Here is a 22,152-nt window from a genome sequence, read left to right on the forward strand (position 1 = left end):
CCTTAATTAAATTATTTTTATAAACAGTTCTTCTGACAAAAAAAGGATTAAATCTAGACAGTGATGTATGCTGTGCATAAAGTCTGTGGCACATAGTATACAAAATCCACATTTTCATGTCATTAAAAGTGATATATTTGGTGCTATTTTTAATTCATGAACCACTTTCAGGAAGATTATTTGCAGCCAGCAGCAGACCCAGAGTAATTGTGAGCCTGTAGACATTGTAAACCAGTTTTTCGTGGGGAACCTTGAATGGCTCACAGGTGCTATTGGTCTGTATGGCAAAACTGCCTGAGAAATACATGAATGTCAAACCAGAGGAAAGTGGTCCATTATTCAAGCTGAAATTGCATTGCTCACCTTGATTCCTTTCCCTCTCTGGTCCCAAGGTAGCTGCTGAGTTGTCGCTCCTGATGGCCTCTTAAAGGCCTCACTGTCAGGACCGGCTTCTTTAATGAACACTGCTGCGCCCGGTGCTTTTCCACTGGTCACAGGTGTATGGCTTTTCAAGGCTGGCCCCCCACCCCCTTTGTTTATTTATCGTTCATAGGCTGTATACACCCAGCAGACCCCACAGTGTCCAGCTGTCAACATGCAGCAGGGGAGGACACGCAAGATTTGATCATGATATGTTTTTGTCTTTCTGTCTTGCTGCTGCTTTTTTTCTTATTTTTTCTCAATGAATAAAAGAAGACGATGCAAACTTCTCCTCAGGAGTGTAAGGAGTTTGTTTACTCAGTCTGATGTGAAGGAATTATTATTCAGAGGAAGCAACAGGGCTTATCTAAACAGCTGGTTTGGCAGGACCTTTTGGGAGGGCTGCTTCTCAGTCAGTAATCTTTTCTGATTTTACATGTCAGGCTCATTCATTCATTAGCAGGCCAGTGTCCACTGGTGTTTCTCCCTGGCTGTTAAATTAGGCCGCAGTGGGCTCCCTCCTAAGATGATGCATTATGCCTTCTACTCGGGGAAGAGGCGGAGGGTGGGAAGGGTGGCAGACCAGGAAAAACAAAAGAGAGTTGTTTTAAATTGTTTCCAGTGGAGTGCCTGAGGTAGGAAGGCTTCATGGCAGTTGTTACACATTCCTTTCTTCTGGGATGGTGACTGCAACAGAGAGCGTGACAGCACTGCAAAGCCCACCGGGAGTTATTCATTGTGCCAGGGAGCATTTTAGTGTGTTTGTGATTTCATTTTTAGACGCTTGAATAATATTTGTGTAGGAAAGATCAGCATCTTAATTGTCAGCGCTTTATTTTGCCAATCCATCAGCAGCTCATGTGCAGCATTTTGCATGCACGCCGTGCTGAGTTAACAGACATAAATGCACGCCTTCTTTTTCCACACTCTGTTTCCCCTTCCTCCCTGTCTCACTAGTGTGACTGCCAAGTAGACTCTCTGCTCTGTTGTACAATTTAGAATGTGATTGAGCTTTCACATCCACTTTCACTCTCCCGGTAAGTCTGCATCTCTTCTAGCCTCAACGTGCATTCACAGCCACAATGCTAAAGCAGAAACTGCAGACTGGAAACACACTGTTCATCTTTCCTTTCGCAATATATTTGAGACTGCGGATAGAGATGTTGCCGTTATGTCATTACATACTCTGATGAATCATAATTTTAGAAATGAGTTAATCTCAAAAATGTCAGCGTGCTCCGCTGTATTTCTGTCAGTAATTAAAAAAGTTGCATTGACTTTTGTAAGTTTTCCCCGTTAGTCACCATGCTCAATATGTGAGGAGAGAAGCAGCATGTAAATGATCCCTTTAGGTCCCTGCCTGGTGCATGTCTTTATGTTAAATAACGTTAAAATAACATTAATTGATTAGACCTTCTTAAAGTGTGAGGAAAATAAGAACTTGTGGAAACATTAAAAGTTGCTAATTTTAATTACATGCACATCTAGATCCACCAGGCTTGCTTTTCATTTTTATTTCATTTTCCTTCATTGGTGGAAAAAAAAAAAATGTGTAAAATCAGCAGAACACATTTTTTAAATTAGGACCTTTCATCCTGTGACACTTCAAGTGTTGACACAGGAAATGAGTAAAGTAAACCAGGCAGTTCAGCTTTCAGGAATGTAATGAAGCTCATTATAATTAGATATTTATGCCAGATTTTATGTAGCCATAAGTCTCAATATCAAAAACTAATATGCTATTTTACCAGCGGTCTTATGGGATAACCTATTGTTACAGCTTTAGTTGCATATCTGACAGTTTGACTCCTTTATCTCCAAGGATGATAGACAAAACTATGGAAACACTATATATATATCCAGCTGTAGTGGATAGCGTAGTGGTTAGACTACACGCCTTTGGAGCAGAAGATCGCAAGTTCGATTCCTGCCTGGGGCGTCTGTATCCAGTAAGGGTCCTAAGGCTAGACCCCCTATGCTAAAAGTGAGCCTACCGCAGACATGAGCGAGACAGATAAATATGAAGGCATGCCGGCTCGGACGTCGCCCGGATCAACAAGGTCCGCGTCAGGTGTTGAGGAACCAGGGCACCCTGACGACAAGTGGGCTACTGGAACAAGAAGGCATCGGTGGGCAAGAGACGAAAACAGGGCGTTGTTGGAATGCTACTACGCAAGTAACCCTGGCGGAAGGGGTTACATGAATAGGATGAGGGACCTATGGATTCTTCGATACCCAACATCCACAATGACGGCGAAACAACTAGTAGCTCAGTGTTCCAACATTCGAAAGAAGGGACTGCTCTCACAGCTAGAGATTGACGAGGTACAACATAAATGCTATGGCAAGGAGGAGTCAGGACGCCAGGTCAGGGGGAGATATCATCACCCCCACCCGAGATTGGGTACATAGCCCCAAGTGCGATAGGAGAAGGATCGTTGAGTGCGAGAGGAACTGACCTGAAAGATAGGATCATGGCCAAGCTTGAAACCTGGACCCCCCCTAGCCGGTTACCAAGATTACGTGAAGTACCCTCAGAAGGTCTGCTAGATGATGTTAATGCAGCACTACGGATGATACCTACAACCACGATTACCGACACTAACAAGCTGATCTACACTACGGCAGCAGTGATCAGTGAGATGCTTGGCTACAAGTTGAACAGCCACAAGGGGCAGTACCCTCCATGGAGAAGGAGGCTAGAGGGCAAGATCAAAGTAGCACGAGGAGGTTAGCCAACTAACGGAGTTGCAGAAAGGCGCGACAAAGAAGGTGCATAAGAAATACAGCAAGCTGTCCATACCTGAGGCCTTGGAAACTGCCAAGCAAAGACTCACAGCCTTGGCCAGCCGCTTGAGGAGGTACACCAGAGAGATAGAAGGCAGGAGAATAAACCAGCTGTTCTCCACAGAACCAGCGAAGGTGTACTCTCAGGGAACAATAACAGAACAGCACCACCAAGGCTGGAGACGGAGCAATACTGGAAGAGCATATGGGAGAAGGACGCAACCCATAACGGCAATGCTCAGTGGCTAGTGGATCTGAGGGCAGACCATAGCGACCTCCCTGAACAGGGTCCAGTAACCATCACAGTGGCAGATATCCAAGAAAGGGTCTCTAGTATGAAGAGTTGGACAGCACCAGGGCCCGACATGGTTCACGCCTACTGGCTGAAGAAGCTGACTGCACTCCACGAGCGTCTGGCAGCACAAATGAACCAGCTGCTAGTTAACGAGAGACACCCGGAATGGCTAACCGAAGGTCGGAGAAGGGACCGGTCCCATCCAACTACCGACCCATTACCTGCCTCAGTACTACATGGAAGCTCCTGTCAGGCATCATATCGGCTAAGATGAACAGGCACATGGCTCAATACATGAGCGGGGCACAGAAAGGGATTGGCAAGAATACCAGAGGCGCAAAACACCAGCTACTGGTAGACAGAACAGTCAGCCGAGACTGCAAGACCAGGCTGACCAACCTGTGCACTGCCTGGATTGATTACAAGAAGGCCTATGACTCAATGCCCCACAGCTGGATACTGGAATGCCTAGAATTGTACAAGATCAACAGGACCCTAAGAGCCTTCATCAGGAACTCAATGGGAATGTGGCACACAACACTAGAGGCCAACTCCAAGCCCATAGCACAAGTCACCATCAAGTGCGGGATCTACCAAGGAGATGCTCTGTCCCCACTGCTGTTCTGCATAGGCCTGAACCCCCTCAGTGAGATCATTAACAAGACTGGCTACGGATACCGACTACGGAACGGAGCGGTTGTCGGCCACCTCCTGTACATGGATGACATCAAGCTGTATGCCAAGAGTGAACGAGACATCGATTCACTGATACACACTACCAGGCTATACAGCAATGACATTGGAATGTCATTCGGGCTGGAGAAGTGTAGTCGGATGGTAACAAAGAGAGGGAAGGTAGTCAGAACTGAGGGGATTGAACTACCAGAAGGCAACATTGCAGACATAGAGGACAGTTACAAGTACCTGGGGATCCCACAGGCGAATGGGAACCATGAAGAGGCCGCTAGGAAAGCTGCAACCACCAAGTACCTGCAGAGGGTCAGGCAAGTCCTGAGGAGTCAGCTGAACGGTAAGAACAAGATCCGGGCAATCAACACCTACGCCCTGCCCGTGATCAGGTACCCTGCTGGGGTAATAGGCTGGCCAAAGGAGGAGATAGAAGCCACTGACATCAAGACAAGAAAGCTCCTTACCATACATGGAGGGTTTCACCCCAAGTCCAGCACCCTGAGGTTGTACGCTAAGCGGAAGGAAGGGGGCCGGGGACTGGTGAGTGTCAGCACCACAGTCCAGGATGAGACAAGAAACATCCACGAATACATCACGAAGATGGCCCCAACTGACAGTGTGCTCAGTGAATACCTCAGGCAGCAGAAACCCAAGAAAGAGGAGGAAGGCGAGGAACCATCATGGAAGGACAGGCCCCTGCACGGTATGTACCACCGGCAGATAGAGGAGGTGGCTGATATCCAGAAATCCTACCAGTGGCTGGACAAAGCTGGACTGAAAGACAGCACAGAGGCACTAATCATGGCAGCACAAGAACAAGCTCTGAGTACAAGATCCATAGAGGCTGGGGTCTATCACACCAGGCAAGACCCCAGGTGCAGGCTGTGTAAAGATGCCCCAGAGACAATCCAGCACATAACAGCAGGGTGCAAGATGCTAGCAGGCAAGGCATACATGGAACGCCATAACCAAGTGGCCGGCATAGTGTACAGGAACATCTGTGCCGAGTATAACCTGGAAGTCCCAAGGTCAAAATGGGAGACGCCCCCAAGGGTGATGGAGAATGACCGAGCTAAGATCCTGTGGGACTTCCAGATACAGACGGACAAAATGGTGGTGGCTAACCAACCGGACATAGTGGTGGTAGACAAACAGAAGAAGACGGCTGTAGTGATCGATGTAGCGGTTCCGAATGACAGCAATATCAGGAAGAAGGAACACGAGAAGCTGGAGAAATACCAAGGGCTCAGAGAAGAGCTCGAGAGGATGTGGAGGGTGAAGGTAACTGTGGTCCCCGTGGTAATCGGAGCACTAGGTGCGGTGACTCCCAAGCTAGGCGAGTGGCTCCAGCAGATCCCGGGAACAACATCGGAGATCTCTGTCCAGAAGAGCGCAGTCCTGGGAACAGCTAAGATACTGCGCAGGACCCTCAAGCTCCCAGGCCTCTGGTAGAGGACCCGAGCTTGAAGGATAAACCGCCCGCAGGGGCGTGCTGGGTGTTTTTATATATATATACATATATATATATATATATAGGGGCGATCGTGGCTCAAGAGTTGGGAGTTCGCCTTGTAATCGGAAGGTTGCCGGTTCGAGCCCCGGCTCGGGCAGTCTCGGTCGTTGTGTCCTTGGGTAAGACACTTCACCCGTTGCCTACTGGTGGTGGTCAGAGGGCCCGGTGGCGCCAGTGTCCGGCAGCCTCGCCTCTGTCAGTGCGCCCCAGGGTGGCTGTGGCTACAACGTAGCTTGCCATCACCAGTGTGTGAATGGGTGAATGACTGGATATGTAAAGCGCTTTGGGGTCCTTAGGGACCATAAAAGCGCTATATAAATACAGGCCATTTACCATATATATATATATATATATATATATTATAAGGACATATATATGTGGAGCATGTTAGCAGCAAGCAGTCCAAATTAAACAACAAAAATTATTTCATTTGTCAATGCCATCTAGAACAACACATCCAACATTTTATGTGATCAGATACTATGATGAACATCATTTGTCTGTGCCTTCCAAAACCATTCACAGCTGAAGAATGGATCTCTTTTATGATGTGATAATGCAGTAGCTAAGGCAAGACACTTCAATGGAAAGCAGTAAAATTTTAAACTAGTATAACAGTTCCCCAGTTCATTATTTGCCTTGAGAGAACATTTTTAGCATGTTTTGCATGCAGTATGAGGTACTGGATCACATGCATTTGCACTTTAACACTAACATTCGTAACACCAGGTTCAGGATACTGGTTTAATTTAGCTAATATGTATCTATAAGTGGGGAATTTGGATTAACAACTTGAAAGATGCTTTCACCGAAAAAAAAAAAATCAATCACAAGTTTGTCACAGAGCCAACACATAGCCATAGACAGCTATTTACACTCACATTCAGACCTACAACAATTCAGAAGCACCAATTACCCTAACTTGCTATTTATTGTGAGAGGAGTACCCACAGAGAACCCACGCAGGCACAGGGACAACACGCAAACTCCACACAGAAAGGCCCTACTGGCCTTCAGATTTAAACCCAGGACCTTCTGTGGTGGCATAGTGTGTTTGCACTGGTAAACAGTAGTTAGCACTATGCACTATTTACCATAAATAAAGTATATATAGCAATAACACAATGAAATTACTCAGTTGCTTACATTTTTTATCTTTTTTCTTTTTTTTTTCCTTTTTTCACACTCTGATAACTATGGCTGTCATTTTCCTCTCTTTCCTAAACAGACTCTATGTTGTGTTTTTTTGTGTGTGTGTGTGTGTGTGTGTGTGTGTGTGTGTGTGTGTGTGTGTGTGTGTGTGTGTGTGTGTGAGTGTGTGTATATGTGTGTGTGTGTGTGTGTATATGTGTGTGTCTGTGTCTGTGTCTGTGTGTGTGTGTGTGTGTGTGTGTGTGTGTGTGTGTGTGTGTGCTTGCACAATTTAGCTTTGAAAGTCTGTGCCTGCAGAATAGATAGACAGATATCTGATAGACATATTCATGACATAGTTGGGTGAACTAACAATTTATATTTTTTCTTATTACTGTAGCAAAGTGGTTTTACTATGTGCTTTTTTTTTTTTTAAATATATACTATTTTTAAGTGGACCTACAATATATTTACTGTTAACATTGCCATAAGTCTGAAAATATGAGGTCACATTTCAGACCACAATATTTGTTTGTGAATTGTCAACAGTACAGTCGCCTGCTTCAGTGACAACTTCAGTTCATATTCTTATTTTATGAAGCACTTTCTAACTTTAGTCCTCTACTCATTAAATAAACGTTATTTATTATTATCAGTAGTGGTGTTAGTAGCATTAGTGAAGTTTTATTTACCTACTTTTATTATGAGACGCAGCTACTTACTGTATTTATGTAGCTCACTATTGCTGTAGAAACACCCAGTGTCATAGGTTTGTCCCCATTACTGGTTAATTAATTATAATTGATACTTATGAAGACACTTGTAAGTATATTTATTAATTAAAATAAAGACATAAGTCCTTTTGTGTATAAATAGACGTTTTCATACATTTTATTTTGTAACATGAGGCTATTTTCTGATTCCGGGTCCCAGTAGTGATGAAACCTATCACAGCTTTCATACAATAGGAGGTGGCTCATGTCATCAGTCCATCACAGGACTGATGATATGACCCAGGCATCACAATTTCAACTCATGCGTTAACATGCATGTCTTTGGATTGTCGGGGGAAGCCGGCACATGTGGAGAGAACCCAGTTTGCAAACTCCACACAGAAAGGCCCCAGGCAGGTTTGAACCAGGAACCCTCTTCTTTTGAGGCAACACTGCACCACCTGCTTGCTATGTTTTTTTTCCTAACTATTAATTAATTAAGTAGTAATGAAGTGTATTCATTTTAATTTGAACTGAGTGCAAAGTTCCAATACTCATTTCTGAAAATAACACCTTGATAAAATTTTAATCAAGGGTACTATCTTTAGATAATTGCCTGGAACAGTGGCTGCAACGCACTTCAGTGGTTGTTTTAATAATAGCCATCATTAACGCAATCAGTGACACCCGTACTTTCCCCACAATGACAAGTCAAAAGTATCTGGTTTAAAAAGCTCTGTGAGTTATGTTTAATTTGAAATGATGTAGAAACAAAAGTGTTCTCATGCTAGCGAGGATTTAAAGATTTGAATGGGCGTGATTTATTCACAAACCAGAATGACATGTAAAGTACGAGATGAGCAGATCTTTGACAGTGAAGGAAGAAAAACTGGTGAAGCTCATTAAGCAAACATGTCAGTCAAATCCAGAGGATGAAGAAGCCTATCTTTCTCTCAAAACCTCCGTCAGCGCTTCGTCAGTGTGCTGTCTTTGTCAAAAAAAAAAAAAGTCTGGCAGTCTGGTCAAAGTTTAACATGTATTTTTCATTTGTAAAACAGAAAGTAATGAGTAAAATGCATAAAAGATATAGTTGTGCTCTCAAATTCAAATTCGATACTTGTGTTACTACTTTCTGTTTTCTTTCTGATTGATCAAAAACCTTGAGCATTGACACATCTAGGGCCTTGATATCCATTATGCTTCCAAGCGCTTGGGAACCTCTTCCCTTTCTGTTCATTAGAAACTAAATGAAAACAGCCTTTAGTAAACTTGGACAATCCCATTTCGTGCTATATGCACTGTATTTTCATGCTGTTAATTCCTCTCGAAATCTGTGTTTGACACACAGCATGCTGTCATTTTTAAAGAGCCCTTTAAATTTAACATGCATTATATATTTAAAAGCATTTAATGCACTGAAGTATTTGTGATTTTTTTTTTTTTTCGCTTCTGAATATATTCAGCAATCATCACCACAAGTATGATGGATGACATCTGCTGCTAGGCTGCTGTGTCTCATTTGCCCAGAAAATGTACTTCACTTTGTCAGCTGATGTTGATAGAGCTTGTCGAGATCCTTTTCCTGTGGCAGTAGGACTGACCCACCGACCTGCATGAGCAGTTGCAACATGAGTGGATGAAATGGAAGGTGACTAATTCATGTTAAATATTGGAAGAGTGTGATGGTTGTTTAGACATTTCTAGGAGTACAAACTTGACAGTTCTTTTCTAACTGGTTACACCAGGCGTCTGAGGCTTCTTAGAGTACAGTGTGTCCTTTTGTCTCTTGCTGAGATAATGTGGCTCTCATTAGCTGTCTGGTAGGAACAAATAATAGCCTGGGTGAAATGTTGCAGGGTTTAATTAAAACAATGCTGTCGTACACTAAACATTAATATCAAAACTCATTCCTGCTGTGAAAGACTTTTAGGCATGTGCACGCGGTCAACTCGAGCTGCTGAAGTTCAAATTGAGCATCAGAACGGGTAAGAAAGGTGATTTAAGTTATTATGAATGTGGCATGGATGTTGGTGCAGCACTAGCTGGTCTGAGTATTTCAGAAACTGCTGATCTACTGGGTTTTTCCTGCACAACTGTCCCCAGGATTTACAGAGAATGGTCTGAAAAATAGAGAAAATAACCAGTGGGCTGCAGTTCTCTAGCCAAAATGCCTTGCTGATGCCAGAGGTCAGAGGAGAATAGCCATAATGCTTCTAGTTGATAGGAAGGAAACAGTATTACAATTTATTACAACCAAGGTATGCAGAAGAACATTTCTGAATGCACAATAGCTTCCTGCTGTGGTGACCCCATGTGAATAAGGGAACAGCCAAATGTAGCTTCTAGCATCATTTAAGCACCACAGCCTATCCGAGTATTCTTGCTGAGCGTCTCCATCCCTGACCACATGACCACAGTGTGCCCATCTTCTGACAGCTGCTAGCAGTAGGATGTGTCACAGAGCTCAGATCATCTCAAACTGGTTTCTTGAGCCTCCACAGTCACCAGATTTCAATCCAATAGATCAGGTTTGGGATGTGGTGGAAAGAAAGATTTGCATCATGATTGTGATGCTATCACGTCAATATGAACCAAATTCTCTGAGAAATTTTCCTGCACCTTGTCGAATCTATGCCGTTAAGAACTAAAACAGTAACAAGGTATACCCAATAAAGTGTCCAGTGAGTGTATTTATAAAGATGTCTTTAAATGACCTCGAATAAATCATCAATCCGTGTTTACTGATAACTGAAAGAATGGCCTGACTGTGATTTAGACTCGTGCTTTGAAGACGAATCCAAAGGTCGCTGGCATTCATTAATAATCCTCTCTCTGTCTGTGAAATAAATTAAAAAAAACTTTAAAGAAACTCTGTAAACTTGACACCATGACATTTTTTTATCCTAAATTTCAATAAGCACCTTCATTTTCTTTCAAACCATGGCCACGATCCAGGGTCCAGAACACAAGTGGTTATTACAGCACCAATGGCACTGAAGGTCTTATCTTATCAGCACAGTATTAATTTTAATCCAAACTGCAATCATTACCTAGTATTTAGCACTTGTTTCATATGAAGCCATGAACATTTTCCATATTCTATTTTTTTTAAACTTCCATGTCCTACCATGAACAAATGAGAAATACAAGTAGGTTGAAGGATAAATTGTTGAAAATAGGATATCATATCCTCTTCAGGATACAGTATTCTTCCATATTATACGGAGTGGATTCAGTGGCTTTCAGCCTTAAACAGACAGATGTTTAATCAAGCATTAGTTGGATTTTTCTCTAAAAAAACAAAACATTTTCATCTTTCTGTAATTCTGGACAAACTATCAATGAACCTACAATAGGTCAACACCAAAATCCACATCAGTACACGACTCTTAGAGTAATCGGTAAGTTGTCAGCTCTAATTATTGTAAAACTATTCAGTAAGTCTCTAAGTAAATTGCCAATAAGTGTCTCCAATACTTCCAATACTTGATCTGAACTGGCCACAAACAGGTGGTTAATGGAAATGACATTGGCTGTTAGTCAAGGAGAGGCTTTTAATGTTTATACTTTAACCAAAGCAGCCTTTTTACCACAAATGACACGGAACAAGAACCTGATCATTTACATCAGTCAGAGAAAAACAATCACCTGCTTGTTCCCATATAAGCACATCAAATTCTCTTATTTTCTGCTCCCAGCCAGTGGTAAAAAAGACAAAAAAGTGACTAATTTGCATGTGTTTCACCAGTGGCTGACCACGATTTGGGTTTGATAAAAGATTATGTTGAAAAAAAGAAGGCTGGAAAAAAAAACATGTCAAATGATGATGCCCCTGAGTTTTGTGGGGGGTTTTTAATAGCATGAGACAATGTTAAGCTGTAAAATCACAGACCCACACCATTGGGAGCATAATGTGTTTTGTTCCCCCTGTGGGTCTTCAAAGTATTTTTCAGTGTTATTAAAAAGAAGGGCAGACCAGCACTGACATGCAACCCACACAGGGGCCATGGCAACAGACCAAGAGCTTCTCATCAGTACCCATAGTCTCAGTGTGATAGCCCAGTGTCTCTGCATAGGACTATCACTCCCTCTTTTATTGTGTCTTCAAGGCAGAAGCATGGTGTAAACAATGTTTGAACAATTATGAGCCTCTGTATCTCCCAGCAGCTTTGTTAGGAATTGTTCTAACATGTCTACCTTGTTACAGGCATAGCTAGCCTGATCTGTATGTTGCAAGGTGCAGATGAAGTAGTGCTGGGGGGATTGTGAGTATATCATATGTGTTGTGATCATTAAAGAAAAGACATGGCCGTGCTCTTGTTGTAGCAACACCAATTTGATCATTGTGACTGAACCGCAAATGTCTGTTGTTACTATTTGTAGGAGAAAGAGTCTCTTTGCATTTTTGCAGGGAGCTGAATGTACACTGACTTCTTATTGCTTTCCATGCACTTTTTATGCATAAGTTGGCAGACAGATAAATGCACTACACGCACTACTGATAAATAGCAAGGCGACTATCTATTGTCATCAGCTGGTAAATTGCCAGTGAATTTAAATGTGTCACAACCTCAATACTGGGTGAAGGCGGGCAAATGGAAAGCATTTTTGCTCTTGTGTACAACAAGTTTAGCCTTCATTGACTTTTAGCAGAATGCTATTTTGACTTTTTTTTAATGGCTTAAGTGGGTTAAAAACTTTCCAGGTGCTGTTAATGCCGTTCATCTGGCCAAATTATTGCCTCGCGTCTAAATGATCCAAAGTGCAGCTTTACAGCTCTCACAATCTGTTTCTTAAATGCCACTTAGCTGCTGGATCCCAGAGTGCGTGCTTGTTGATTTATTAGGAGGTGGAATGGCTGAAAACCAGCAGGGCGACAAGGAGACGTAGCCACTATAGAGGTCACTCCCCTTGTGACTGTCTGCCGTATATTTCAGAAGCTTTGAGTCCGTGCTCGCAATCTTTTGTCTGCCGAGGTCTGTTTCAGATACTGAGATATGCATCTGAATGCATGTGAGTCTCTAGGGGATACCTTTGATGAATATTTCATAAACCACAACAGCCCTTTTATTACAGGAGATTGGTCGTATTCAAATAATGTGTTCACCTCAACAATAAGCAACAGGATTCATTCAGCGCTCCTGACAAGCAGCAGATTGTTCTTCAGCTCGGCACAGTGGTTACTTGGCAGGGAAAGGCATAAAGGGAGGATGCAACATTGAACAATGACAGGGAAAAAAAGAGTAATGGCACGACGCAGTCATAGCCCAGGCCTTTGTGTTGTTTAACTTCCTGTCTGTTTTTTACTACTTTTTCCTTGTTGCTGATACTGTGGAATCCATATCTATCTCATGCTGGCTTGTGGAATGTGGAGAAGGTTTCATCATTTGTCATGTCCCACAAAGGTGGTTGAACACAGTCATTAAAGGCTGTGTGAAATCCGTCTATTCTCTCTACCATTGGCAGTTGCAGATAAAGAAGTACACCTTTTGGTCTTTTTCTTTGTGTTATTAAGACGAAGAGAGAGGAAAAAAGACAGCATCTTCCTTCTAGTTTCAAGTTTTGCTTTAAAGGTATTTTCAAAGTGCATCAAACTTTGGTTTAATCTAAACAAGGGTAGGGCTGCTGTTACATTTCACTGAACATTCGAGTGTTTTTTGAAAACCCCATGTATGCGGCATGTTTTTAGAGCGTGTAGATTGGTTGTTATGGATTTTGTAATGCTTTGCAACTGCAAAAACATATGAAATAAGGAAGGAAAATGTGCACTTTTATCAAAGAGTCCAGGAAAAGATCATATTCCCTGAGCTATTGTGCAAGGAAAATACAACCCTTTGTTGTTTTCACCTTGATTTTTATTGAGATCATAGAAACAAACAACACATCGAACAACAATACGTCCCAGTCCCCGAGTTTGTTTCACAATAGTGTGTTGACCAATACTACTGAATAGCTCCCAAAGTCCCCCCTGCTCTCTTCCCTCCTGAATGCAGCTCTATTATGGGCACAGTAGCAGGCATCATGGTGATTTATTGCCAGAGAGAGCTCAAGTTGTTTAAAATGACTGGTGTGATTAGTCATATATGCTTCGGAGCTGAAAAGGGGGGTGCACAGTGCTGCTGTAAATTAACAGCAGCTGCAGACTGTAGTGGTCCACAGCAAGGTGGTCAAATGTGGTAAGCATCAGAGTTGCTGGGGGACAAGGAGAGAAAGTGGGTCATTACATCCCTTTCAGGTATGAGTAGGCTGACAGGAGCGAGGGGTAGGCTCCGTTCAAGATTCACAGGCTCTGCAATGGATTGAATTTCAGCAATGAAAATAAAGCAGGAGGAGTATGATAGTCTTTGACTTCTGCCAAAATTCCACTTGAGGTTCTGCTCAAATACTCTCCATGCACTATATTCCACAAGCCCTCAGATATCTTTACGCACCATTATTCCTGACAAAAAGGTGCTGTTAGAAGTACTTTTCATTTGGTAACCACATTTTTATATTTTCTTTAAAGTGCTCCTGTTTTGGGGGGGGTTCAGCCTAAAAATGGGTCTAAAAACATTTCTTCTTCTATCTGGCTTTATGTTAAATCAACAGAGAACAACGATTTTCATTCTGCTTGCGGTGTTTCTCTGGAGCAAGTATGCTTATTTACTACATTTTGAAGGTTTAATGAGAAAACTAATACCACTCTTTTGTCCGTGGAATAAGTATAGATCTAATTGCGAGGAATTAGTTTAGCATGAAGACTAATGGCAGAGGGAAATCTGCTTTCCAGAAACATTGGTTATTGTGCAGTCTGCGAAAACGTGAATGTTGTTTGTTTTTGTTTTTACAGATTTTTACTACTAGAGAAAAAGTCATTTGTCTGCGCCTTTGTTTTATAATGCTATACGGAGTAAACAAACAGGATTTACTGGAGCACAAGCATCTCAGTATATGATTAGGATACCTATCAAGTTTTTCAATAGTATCACAACTAAGCAGATATATTTTTAGACAGTAGGTGTTGGCAGTGTGATTGGCATTGGCTTTGGCTTCACACTTTTTTACTGATTGACAGTTGGAGGCCCTAAAATTTGCTGTTGGCTGTCATGGTATGCCAGCTAAAGCCCTTTCACGTAGGATTATTGTAACTTGGGGATCTTGTGTGATTTACAAATTACCCCATATGTCTGTGTTTCATGCAGGTCACTTGCACAGGATAAGCAAAGTCTGTGATTTACTCAAACCTACTGACACTATTCATATATATATAACAAATACTGACTGGAAAGCGTCTGCTATACTTCTATAGTATCTTACTAATAATAGGCCGCTACATAATCACTGTCGAGTCTGCTGAAAGACAGCAAAATATTCCTTAATACGTGCTGTCATGCATGTCATCCATCTCATTGTTCACTCTTCTGATAGATTTGAGCTTGCTCTTCTATGAACGGCTCGCAATGCTGTTTATTGATATGAGCACTGAATTTGCCACCAAAGTGCTTTGCAAACTTTCATTTGTAACTGTGAATTGAGCCCAATGGAGCACAAATGAGGCAGAAGAAAGGTGCAAAGAAAACAAAAGAGGTGGGTAAAAAAACAATCCCCTAATTATATCACCTCTGTGTTTGCTGCAATATGATAAATTCATTTGCAGTAGGACTTTTACTTTAAGATTACATCGCAGAGGACAAATAATTGCTGGAGATGCCCAGGTAATACTAGTCCTATGCAAATAGCAACAATGCACAATTTCAAACAAAAGAAGAAACCCGTTTCTAATGGTTCAGCAGAAAGTTTTATGAAGAAGGAAATGTTTCATGCCGATAATCTTTTTTCCTTTTTTTTTACAAGAACGCTCGATAGCACCCTTTAATTCCAAGACAAAAATTGATTCCACATTTTTCACACCAGCACTCACCATCTCTGCTGTTCTCTTCCAGTATGATATAAACTGATTACCGACATGATCTTGTAAAGTTTGAGCGTTTTTACTGTGAGTGTAAAAACAGCTTATTTCAAGGGGCTGTCTAAATCTTCCCTCAAATAACCTCACACCGTTAAGTATCACAAGTTTGTCATGTTTAATGACTTTCAGGAGTGTTTCTGCGACAAAAAGCCATAACTCACTTTTTGGTAAATGCACTTTCTATTAACCTTTACTTACACTAAGGTCTGGTTTGTTGAGAATCCCCTGAACGAGATGTATTTCATATCTCTTCTTCTCCCGCAGTGGATTTGTGTGATTATTTAACATCAGTGCAAAACGGCGAGACCAGAAAGAAGCTTTTGCTCTTTTCTCCAGTGAGACTGACATTTATCACTTGTGTTTTTGGTTTTCATACACGTGTCTGTGATTAAGCTCCAAAGTAACTCTGCTGGAAATATCTCACAGTGGCATCGCGCTGCCTGTGCTGGCAAGTTAAAATGAGGAAAATGTCCTATCAGACAAGAGACATGTGAGATACATTGCCAGTAGCTGTTTGTTTTAATAGTGTTAATGTGTTTTAGGAAGATGGCTCCATTAAGCTGCTGCATCTTGACACATTGTAGCTTTTTCCTTTGAAAGGCTAATGACCTTAGCATTTTGCTTAACTGGCCTTTGGCACTGCCACCTGTAAAACATTTTATCATTAAATTGATGCTTAAAGTAATTGCTTGGGTAAATTCCCAAAAGCACTTAACACCTCGCGTCAACCTAGTTTTAGCTTTCAGTTTAGTGTTACCTACACCACAAAGCCCAGTAGTGATTTTTGTTTGGAGTAAAATAACATATTAAGATATGAGTTCAAGCTCAAATAAGCAACAGCATCTAAAACTTCAGCAGAACCAGAGGGGTTATCATCAAAATGTCATAGTAGTGAGGACAAGTTTAAACCTCCACTGGTGTTTGTTGGTGCTATTGATAGAACTTCCTGCCGATAAAGAGAAGGCAAGCATGGGCACTGTTACCTAATTACTAGCATGCCCCTATTTACCTCCACATATAACAAAACCGCAGAAAGGCCCATGCTAATTACAATGCAGCAATGTTGCAGTGCCTTACACATGTTTATATTTAGAGCCAGGCCCTAATTTTGCATCCTTTCATTACACACATACTGGGCACACGGATACGGCTTCCAGACAAAAATCCAGACTACATGCTTTGGTTTTCTAATTGGAGGATGGCATTCCTCTGATTTGGCTTCCAGAAAGCTCAGTGTGGCAAATGTTAAGCATATTTTAGAGACTAAATATAAAAATGGACAGATTTGCAACAAACAAGCACTTGTTCGAGCCTTAAAATGTGGACAGCTCCCAGGGCAGCTTTTGTTTTTTGTGACCTAGTTTCACAGCACCTTCATAAGACCGAACCGCAACACTTGTGCTGCTGATAATTGCTGCACATTTGTGGAGCATTTAACCAACACTGGTCCAAGCTTACTTACTGAAAGACAAAAAAATCAATGAATTAACTGGAAAAACTGCATTCTGGCAACACCAGTGCCTTATCTCAGCTCTGGTGATTATCAACACATGATACTCTTAAGTAGTCTTTGACAAAATAGTCCCTGTCAATTAGGATTTTTTTTCTAATCCCAAACTATGTGATTTAATAGTAATGCGTGTTATAAAAACAAAAAATAAAGGTTAGATATTGGCTACTTGCTTTCCGTATGCATTTTTAGCTTTTTATATGAATATACATAAAATGATTTAACAGCGGCAGTGCTGATGTATTAATTATCCAATGAAAACAAGAACCCTAACCTTCCCTTCAAAACATCTGATACGGCCAAACATTATTTTTCTTCTGTGAGACCAACATTTATCTTTCAAAGGGAATTACATCATATATCAAACATTACAGAGACATCAGAGTCAGTGTTAAATTACCAACGGGCTTTCTGAGATGAGACCGCTCTCCCTGGGATAACAACGGATATTGACATCTTAGGAGGCGGGCTGTTGGCTGCTAAGATGACCAGCTGGTCTCACCCAGCAAGTGAGTCCCTACATCTCATGTCAATGAGACATTGACCAAAATTTTCACAACTAAATGGTTTCCCTTTCTTGTCTTTAAAAAAGCATGTAAAAAGTTTGGTAACCAGTACAGACACAGTTCCATTTTTATCAAATCTTGCACTTAGACTACATCAGATTTTTTACATATACAGGCTGTTTGTTCAGAGGATGTAAAATGGCCACATGTTTCATTTGAGGATAGTAGTTTATGTTTAATTTCTCATGTCACTTTATTTATAACAGAATTTTAATTACAGAATAGATTGTTCACATCTTGAAAAAGAAATCAATAGAAAACCTTTCTGTTGTTACATTTGCATATGCATATGTACTTTCCAGTCCCTGGGCTAGTTTGATTGATTGCAGTTTTAGTTTAGGGTTACAGGCATCACCCCACAAGCAGTCCACATACAGTGTGTCGTGTATTCAGTGTAGCTAAAGTTCGATACATCCATCATTTTGTCCACCATTTCAAGTTTCTAGCTGACAACATTTTTTCCAGGAAATTCCCCAGACTTTTAACTTCCTCCCTACACCTCACAAAAATGTGTTTCACTGTGTATATCCCAAATTTTTAATTTATAATGTTCAGTAAATATCTGTCAATAAAAATAGAAAAGCACAAGAGTGACTGAGCCCAGTGGCACTGGAAAAATGTAGCATCGAGTAAGCTGAGAAAATACTCCATCAGTACTCATTTCAGTTTGAAGTTCAATCTGTATATCCCCGTCATCCGTTCATATTCACAACCTGGAATAGTTTCTGTCTTCAAAAGCCTAAAAATGAGAAGTTGTTCTTGTTTGCTCTTTTCTATTGATTTGTTTTCTACTACACAAAAAAAAAGTAAAACCCAATATTACCAAAGTGGTGATTAGGCCGATAAAGCCCTATATGTGATGATTTTAACACCAGTTATTGGCCTTCAGATATAGCTTTTGGCTGCAGCAGCCGATGTTTGTCATCAGCCAAAAGTGACTCTCAAACAGCTTCATGTTAAAAGCATTTACCTGCCAAAATACAAGGGTTTTATTATAAAGTAATCACAAGAAATGCAAGGTGTTTGTCAGCGAGCTTGGCACTTAGGGCCGTCACTAATCAAAAATGCATCTACACAATAAGGTGAGAGTCATTTCTGACAGATCGGTTCATGAGCAATAACACAAGAAGGAGTGGTCACAGCGAGCTGTTAAAAAAAGAGCGGGAGGTGACGGGCCTTTAGAAAATAACCAACTTTTCCTTTTACTGTGTCCTGCTGCTTAGAGATTCGTATCCTGTGCAGCATAAGATCAGATCACAGCTGCTCAAAGGATGATGGAAAAGACCAATTATTTTCTAGTTTCTTTATTAAAACAACATTAGTTTGTCCTTCCCTGGATCTCTGACACCTGAAGTGCAAGTGAAGCCATACTCTAATTAATTCCTGTCAAATTTCCTGCTTTTGGCTTTTGGCCCTTTGATTTTTTCTCTGCTGGTTGCTTTTTTAGCGTAGGTATCTTTAGGCTCCCACCAATTAGAAGGTGTTTCATGTCTCTACACGATGTCTGAGCTCATCGCTGTGGTATCCAGAGTATTTCCCTGATTTGGCCAATATCTTGTAGAGGGGATTAGAAAATCTTCTCCAGGGGGCAAAATTGACAGGAATGACAATTGAGTTGAAGGAGTCGCTGATTGATGTTAAATCCGATATTGCTCTAAAGTACAGGTTTGCACAGATACCAGCAGCTGAATTTGGATATCACTGCAAGGTCAGTCTTGAGGACTCAGTCGTGAGATATTGAAAAGAAGAAAAAAAGATGACTTTTTGAAATGGATGTAATTTTGTGAATGCCAGACTGGTATTATGTAGACCCAAACTTTGTCATAGCTTAGTCATATTTTTAAGCAAAATATCTAATAAAGAATGGCTCCTTCTTTAAACGCTGACCAGTTTCATAATATAACATAACAACATGACAGAATGACAGCGATGAAAGAAAATGACTCTCTTTTCAAAGCTATCTGCCAAACACCGGCTGCTGTTTACGCGGCTGAACTAATTAAATCAGTTCACAACTCTGGCATCGACGGGTCAAATTTAATGTTATAATAATCACAGCAGCAACTGATATCAGTGTCATTGTGTCGGTATTTACGCTCACTGTGTGTTTTTATCAAAGTGACAGAAAATCCCTTTTGGATAAATTAAATTACCCAACTTAGGCGATCGGTGTTGAAATACAAATCGTGCATAGGCAGTTTGGGGTTGTTTTTTATGTGATCTCTGTGGTGGACGTGGCGGTGTCTTCAAAATAGTGGGGGTGTGCTCCCACCTTTGAACGCTGTACAGTGGGCTGCATGACCAGCGCCTTTAATTTGCGTTTACTGTAGTGGTGCTCACATCCTGTGTCTTGTGTGGTTAAGACAGCACAAGAACCGTGGTTGAGGCCAGTAATGAACAAAAAAAAAAACCCTGTCTCATGCTTCATGTCACTGTTGACTATTTTTAATAAACTCCAAGACCTCCAGTCCTTCCAAAAATCTAATTATCAAGTGCAGTGAGCAACTAAACTCAAGCATAAAAGGCTTAATCATGCTGTTGTTTCCGTGAGTGGAGTTTGTATTACAAGAGTGGATAATGGGCAGAAAGCAAATGGAATGCATTTCCAGGAAGCATGCGTTCAATCACATTTTCAATATGCTTGTAGAATTTGAAGCTTTCATACAAAAATACAACACTAATGGTAGTATTACTTTATTGGGTTGGGGCTTTATTTTGAATAAAGTCAAACAGAAAAACAAGTATGTAAAGCACAATATAAGCTGCAAGCGAGGAATTATAAGCACACTGTGAAAAGTGTTTCAAAATCATGATTAAGAAACACTGAAATGATCGGCGCTGTAGTGCACATTTTTGCTTCTTTTATGTAAAAGGTAGGCACAGCATCCATCAGCCTACAGTATTTTCTCTGTGTTTAAAATTCCTCTGCTGTGTTTCATCCTGATTGTGCTGGTACTAACAGACTTCTCTCTCTTCTCTTCTCTTTCTTTCAACTAAATTATCATATACAGCTTTAAATGATTTCCATTATTTGCATGTGAATGTAGTAGGGACTTAAAAAAAATAGATGCCATGTGATTATAAAATGGGCACTGTACTGTACACCCACATACTGTATTTCTACTGTTTGCAACATGTTGCACTGCATTGTGCTGTGCTCATTGTCAGGTTGTCTTCAGCGAGATTAATGTCATGCACTGCCAATGGGCTCATTTTAGCCTGTACAGACTAGGTTGATGACGCATTAGTGAGTGACCAGTATTTTCTAAATTGAATTTTCTGTGCTGGCGCCTGTCCAGAACACGCTGCCTGTATTCGGCAGGCATCACCAAACAGCAGCCTGCATGTGTTTGGCAGCTGGTGAGCATTCCTACTTCATTTATCCAAATTCTCCAGACCTCGGCAGTTGACAGGCTTGGTAATCAGTGTCCACAAGCATAATCCCCATGGTCTCAAGACACCATACAATCAAATCCCCCCCTTTCTCTCTCTGTCTCTTTTCCTCCTTTCTCTATTTTACATACAAAATCTGTTAAAATCACCTTGCAAGAGGAAATACATCCATAAATATGCATACCGCACGGTGTCTGTAAGAATGTGTTCATATCTGTGAAGGCCATCTGCACTGCTGTTTCTGGGTGAGAGCTCCATAGCAGCTGTAATTACTTCCTTGGCAGATCCTCATTTTCAAGTAATATTTCCATAGGAACCAGTTTCTGCTTAATGTGTTTCTTAGGATTCTCCTTGGTTTCCTTTCATGCCTTTAATTTTCTTGGGCTTCTGTAGAAACTTCAGTATATGTATATTTATGGATCTCTTTAATTGTCATTATTCAAGGGGAGGAGTCATTTTTCTGGCAATAACTGTGTTCACCGTTTGTAAAAGAGGTCAGTTTCTTCAGTTGCAATTTTAAATGTATCTGAGATGTTCCTTTTTCTTTACTCCTGAGGAAAAAAAACAGCAGACATTCAGAGTGCTTGGAAGACATTAGCTGTTCTCACGTGATGGCCCCTGTGAGGAGATTTGAGCTCCAAAAAAATGTGTCTGGTGCAGGCTGCCGGAGGACAAAGACCCGGCAATAGAGACAAGGGAACCAGTGAGAGGAAGAAAGCTTCCTCTGCATCACAGAAGAGAAAGCTGGGGTGATCTGGCTCTGCGTTGCTATGCCCAGCTGTTCGAAGTTAAAGCTTTGCAATAAAAACGAAGAGGAGGAAGCCAGATGATTCCTTTTATACCTGAGACAAACACTGATGTGAATTCAGTTTGAAGCATTTGCAAACTACTGCAAAAAATACTGACTAATAATAAGGAAATCCTAAAGACAAAGGTACGGAAAAAACTTATATGAACTGCAGTGAATGTATGACTGAAATACTCAATCGTTTGACATTGTACAAACAACAGCTACAACAGAGAAGACCTAGAGATGTTAAAGTCTGTGTGACTCAGCGCTCATACAGAACAACTACGTGCAGTTTCATTGAGAGTGCAACTCAGAGATTTTCTTAAGAATACTTCAAAAAATGTCAGCTTCTTTCAATAGTGAACAGTTAAGTGTTCCATTCAGAGTTTAAAGCAA

The 22,152-nt window shown here is 41.2% G+C and overlaps 1 protein-coding gene across 2 annotated transcripts in view; it reads left to right on the forward strand.

Annotated features, from left to right (window-relative positions):
• tnmd (tenomodulin) overlaps positions 1 to 22,152 on the forward strand; it is a 67,880-nt gene that overhangs the window by 12,066 nt on the left and 33,662 nt on the right. The window lies entirely within an intron of this gene.

The sequence above is a fragment of the Oreochromis niloticus genome, linkage group LG2, assembly GCF_001858045.2.
Source record: "Oreochromis niloticus isolate F11D_XX linkage group LG2, O_niloticus_UMD_NMBU, whole genome shotgun sequence".
NCBI lineage: Eukaryota > Metazoa > Chordata > Actinopteri > Cichliformes > Cichlidae > Oreochromis > Oreochromis niloticus.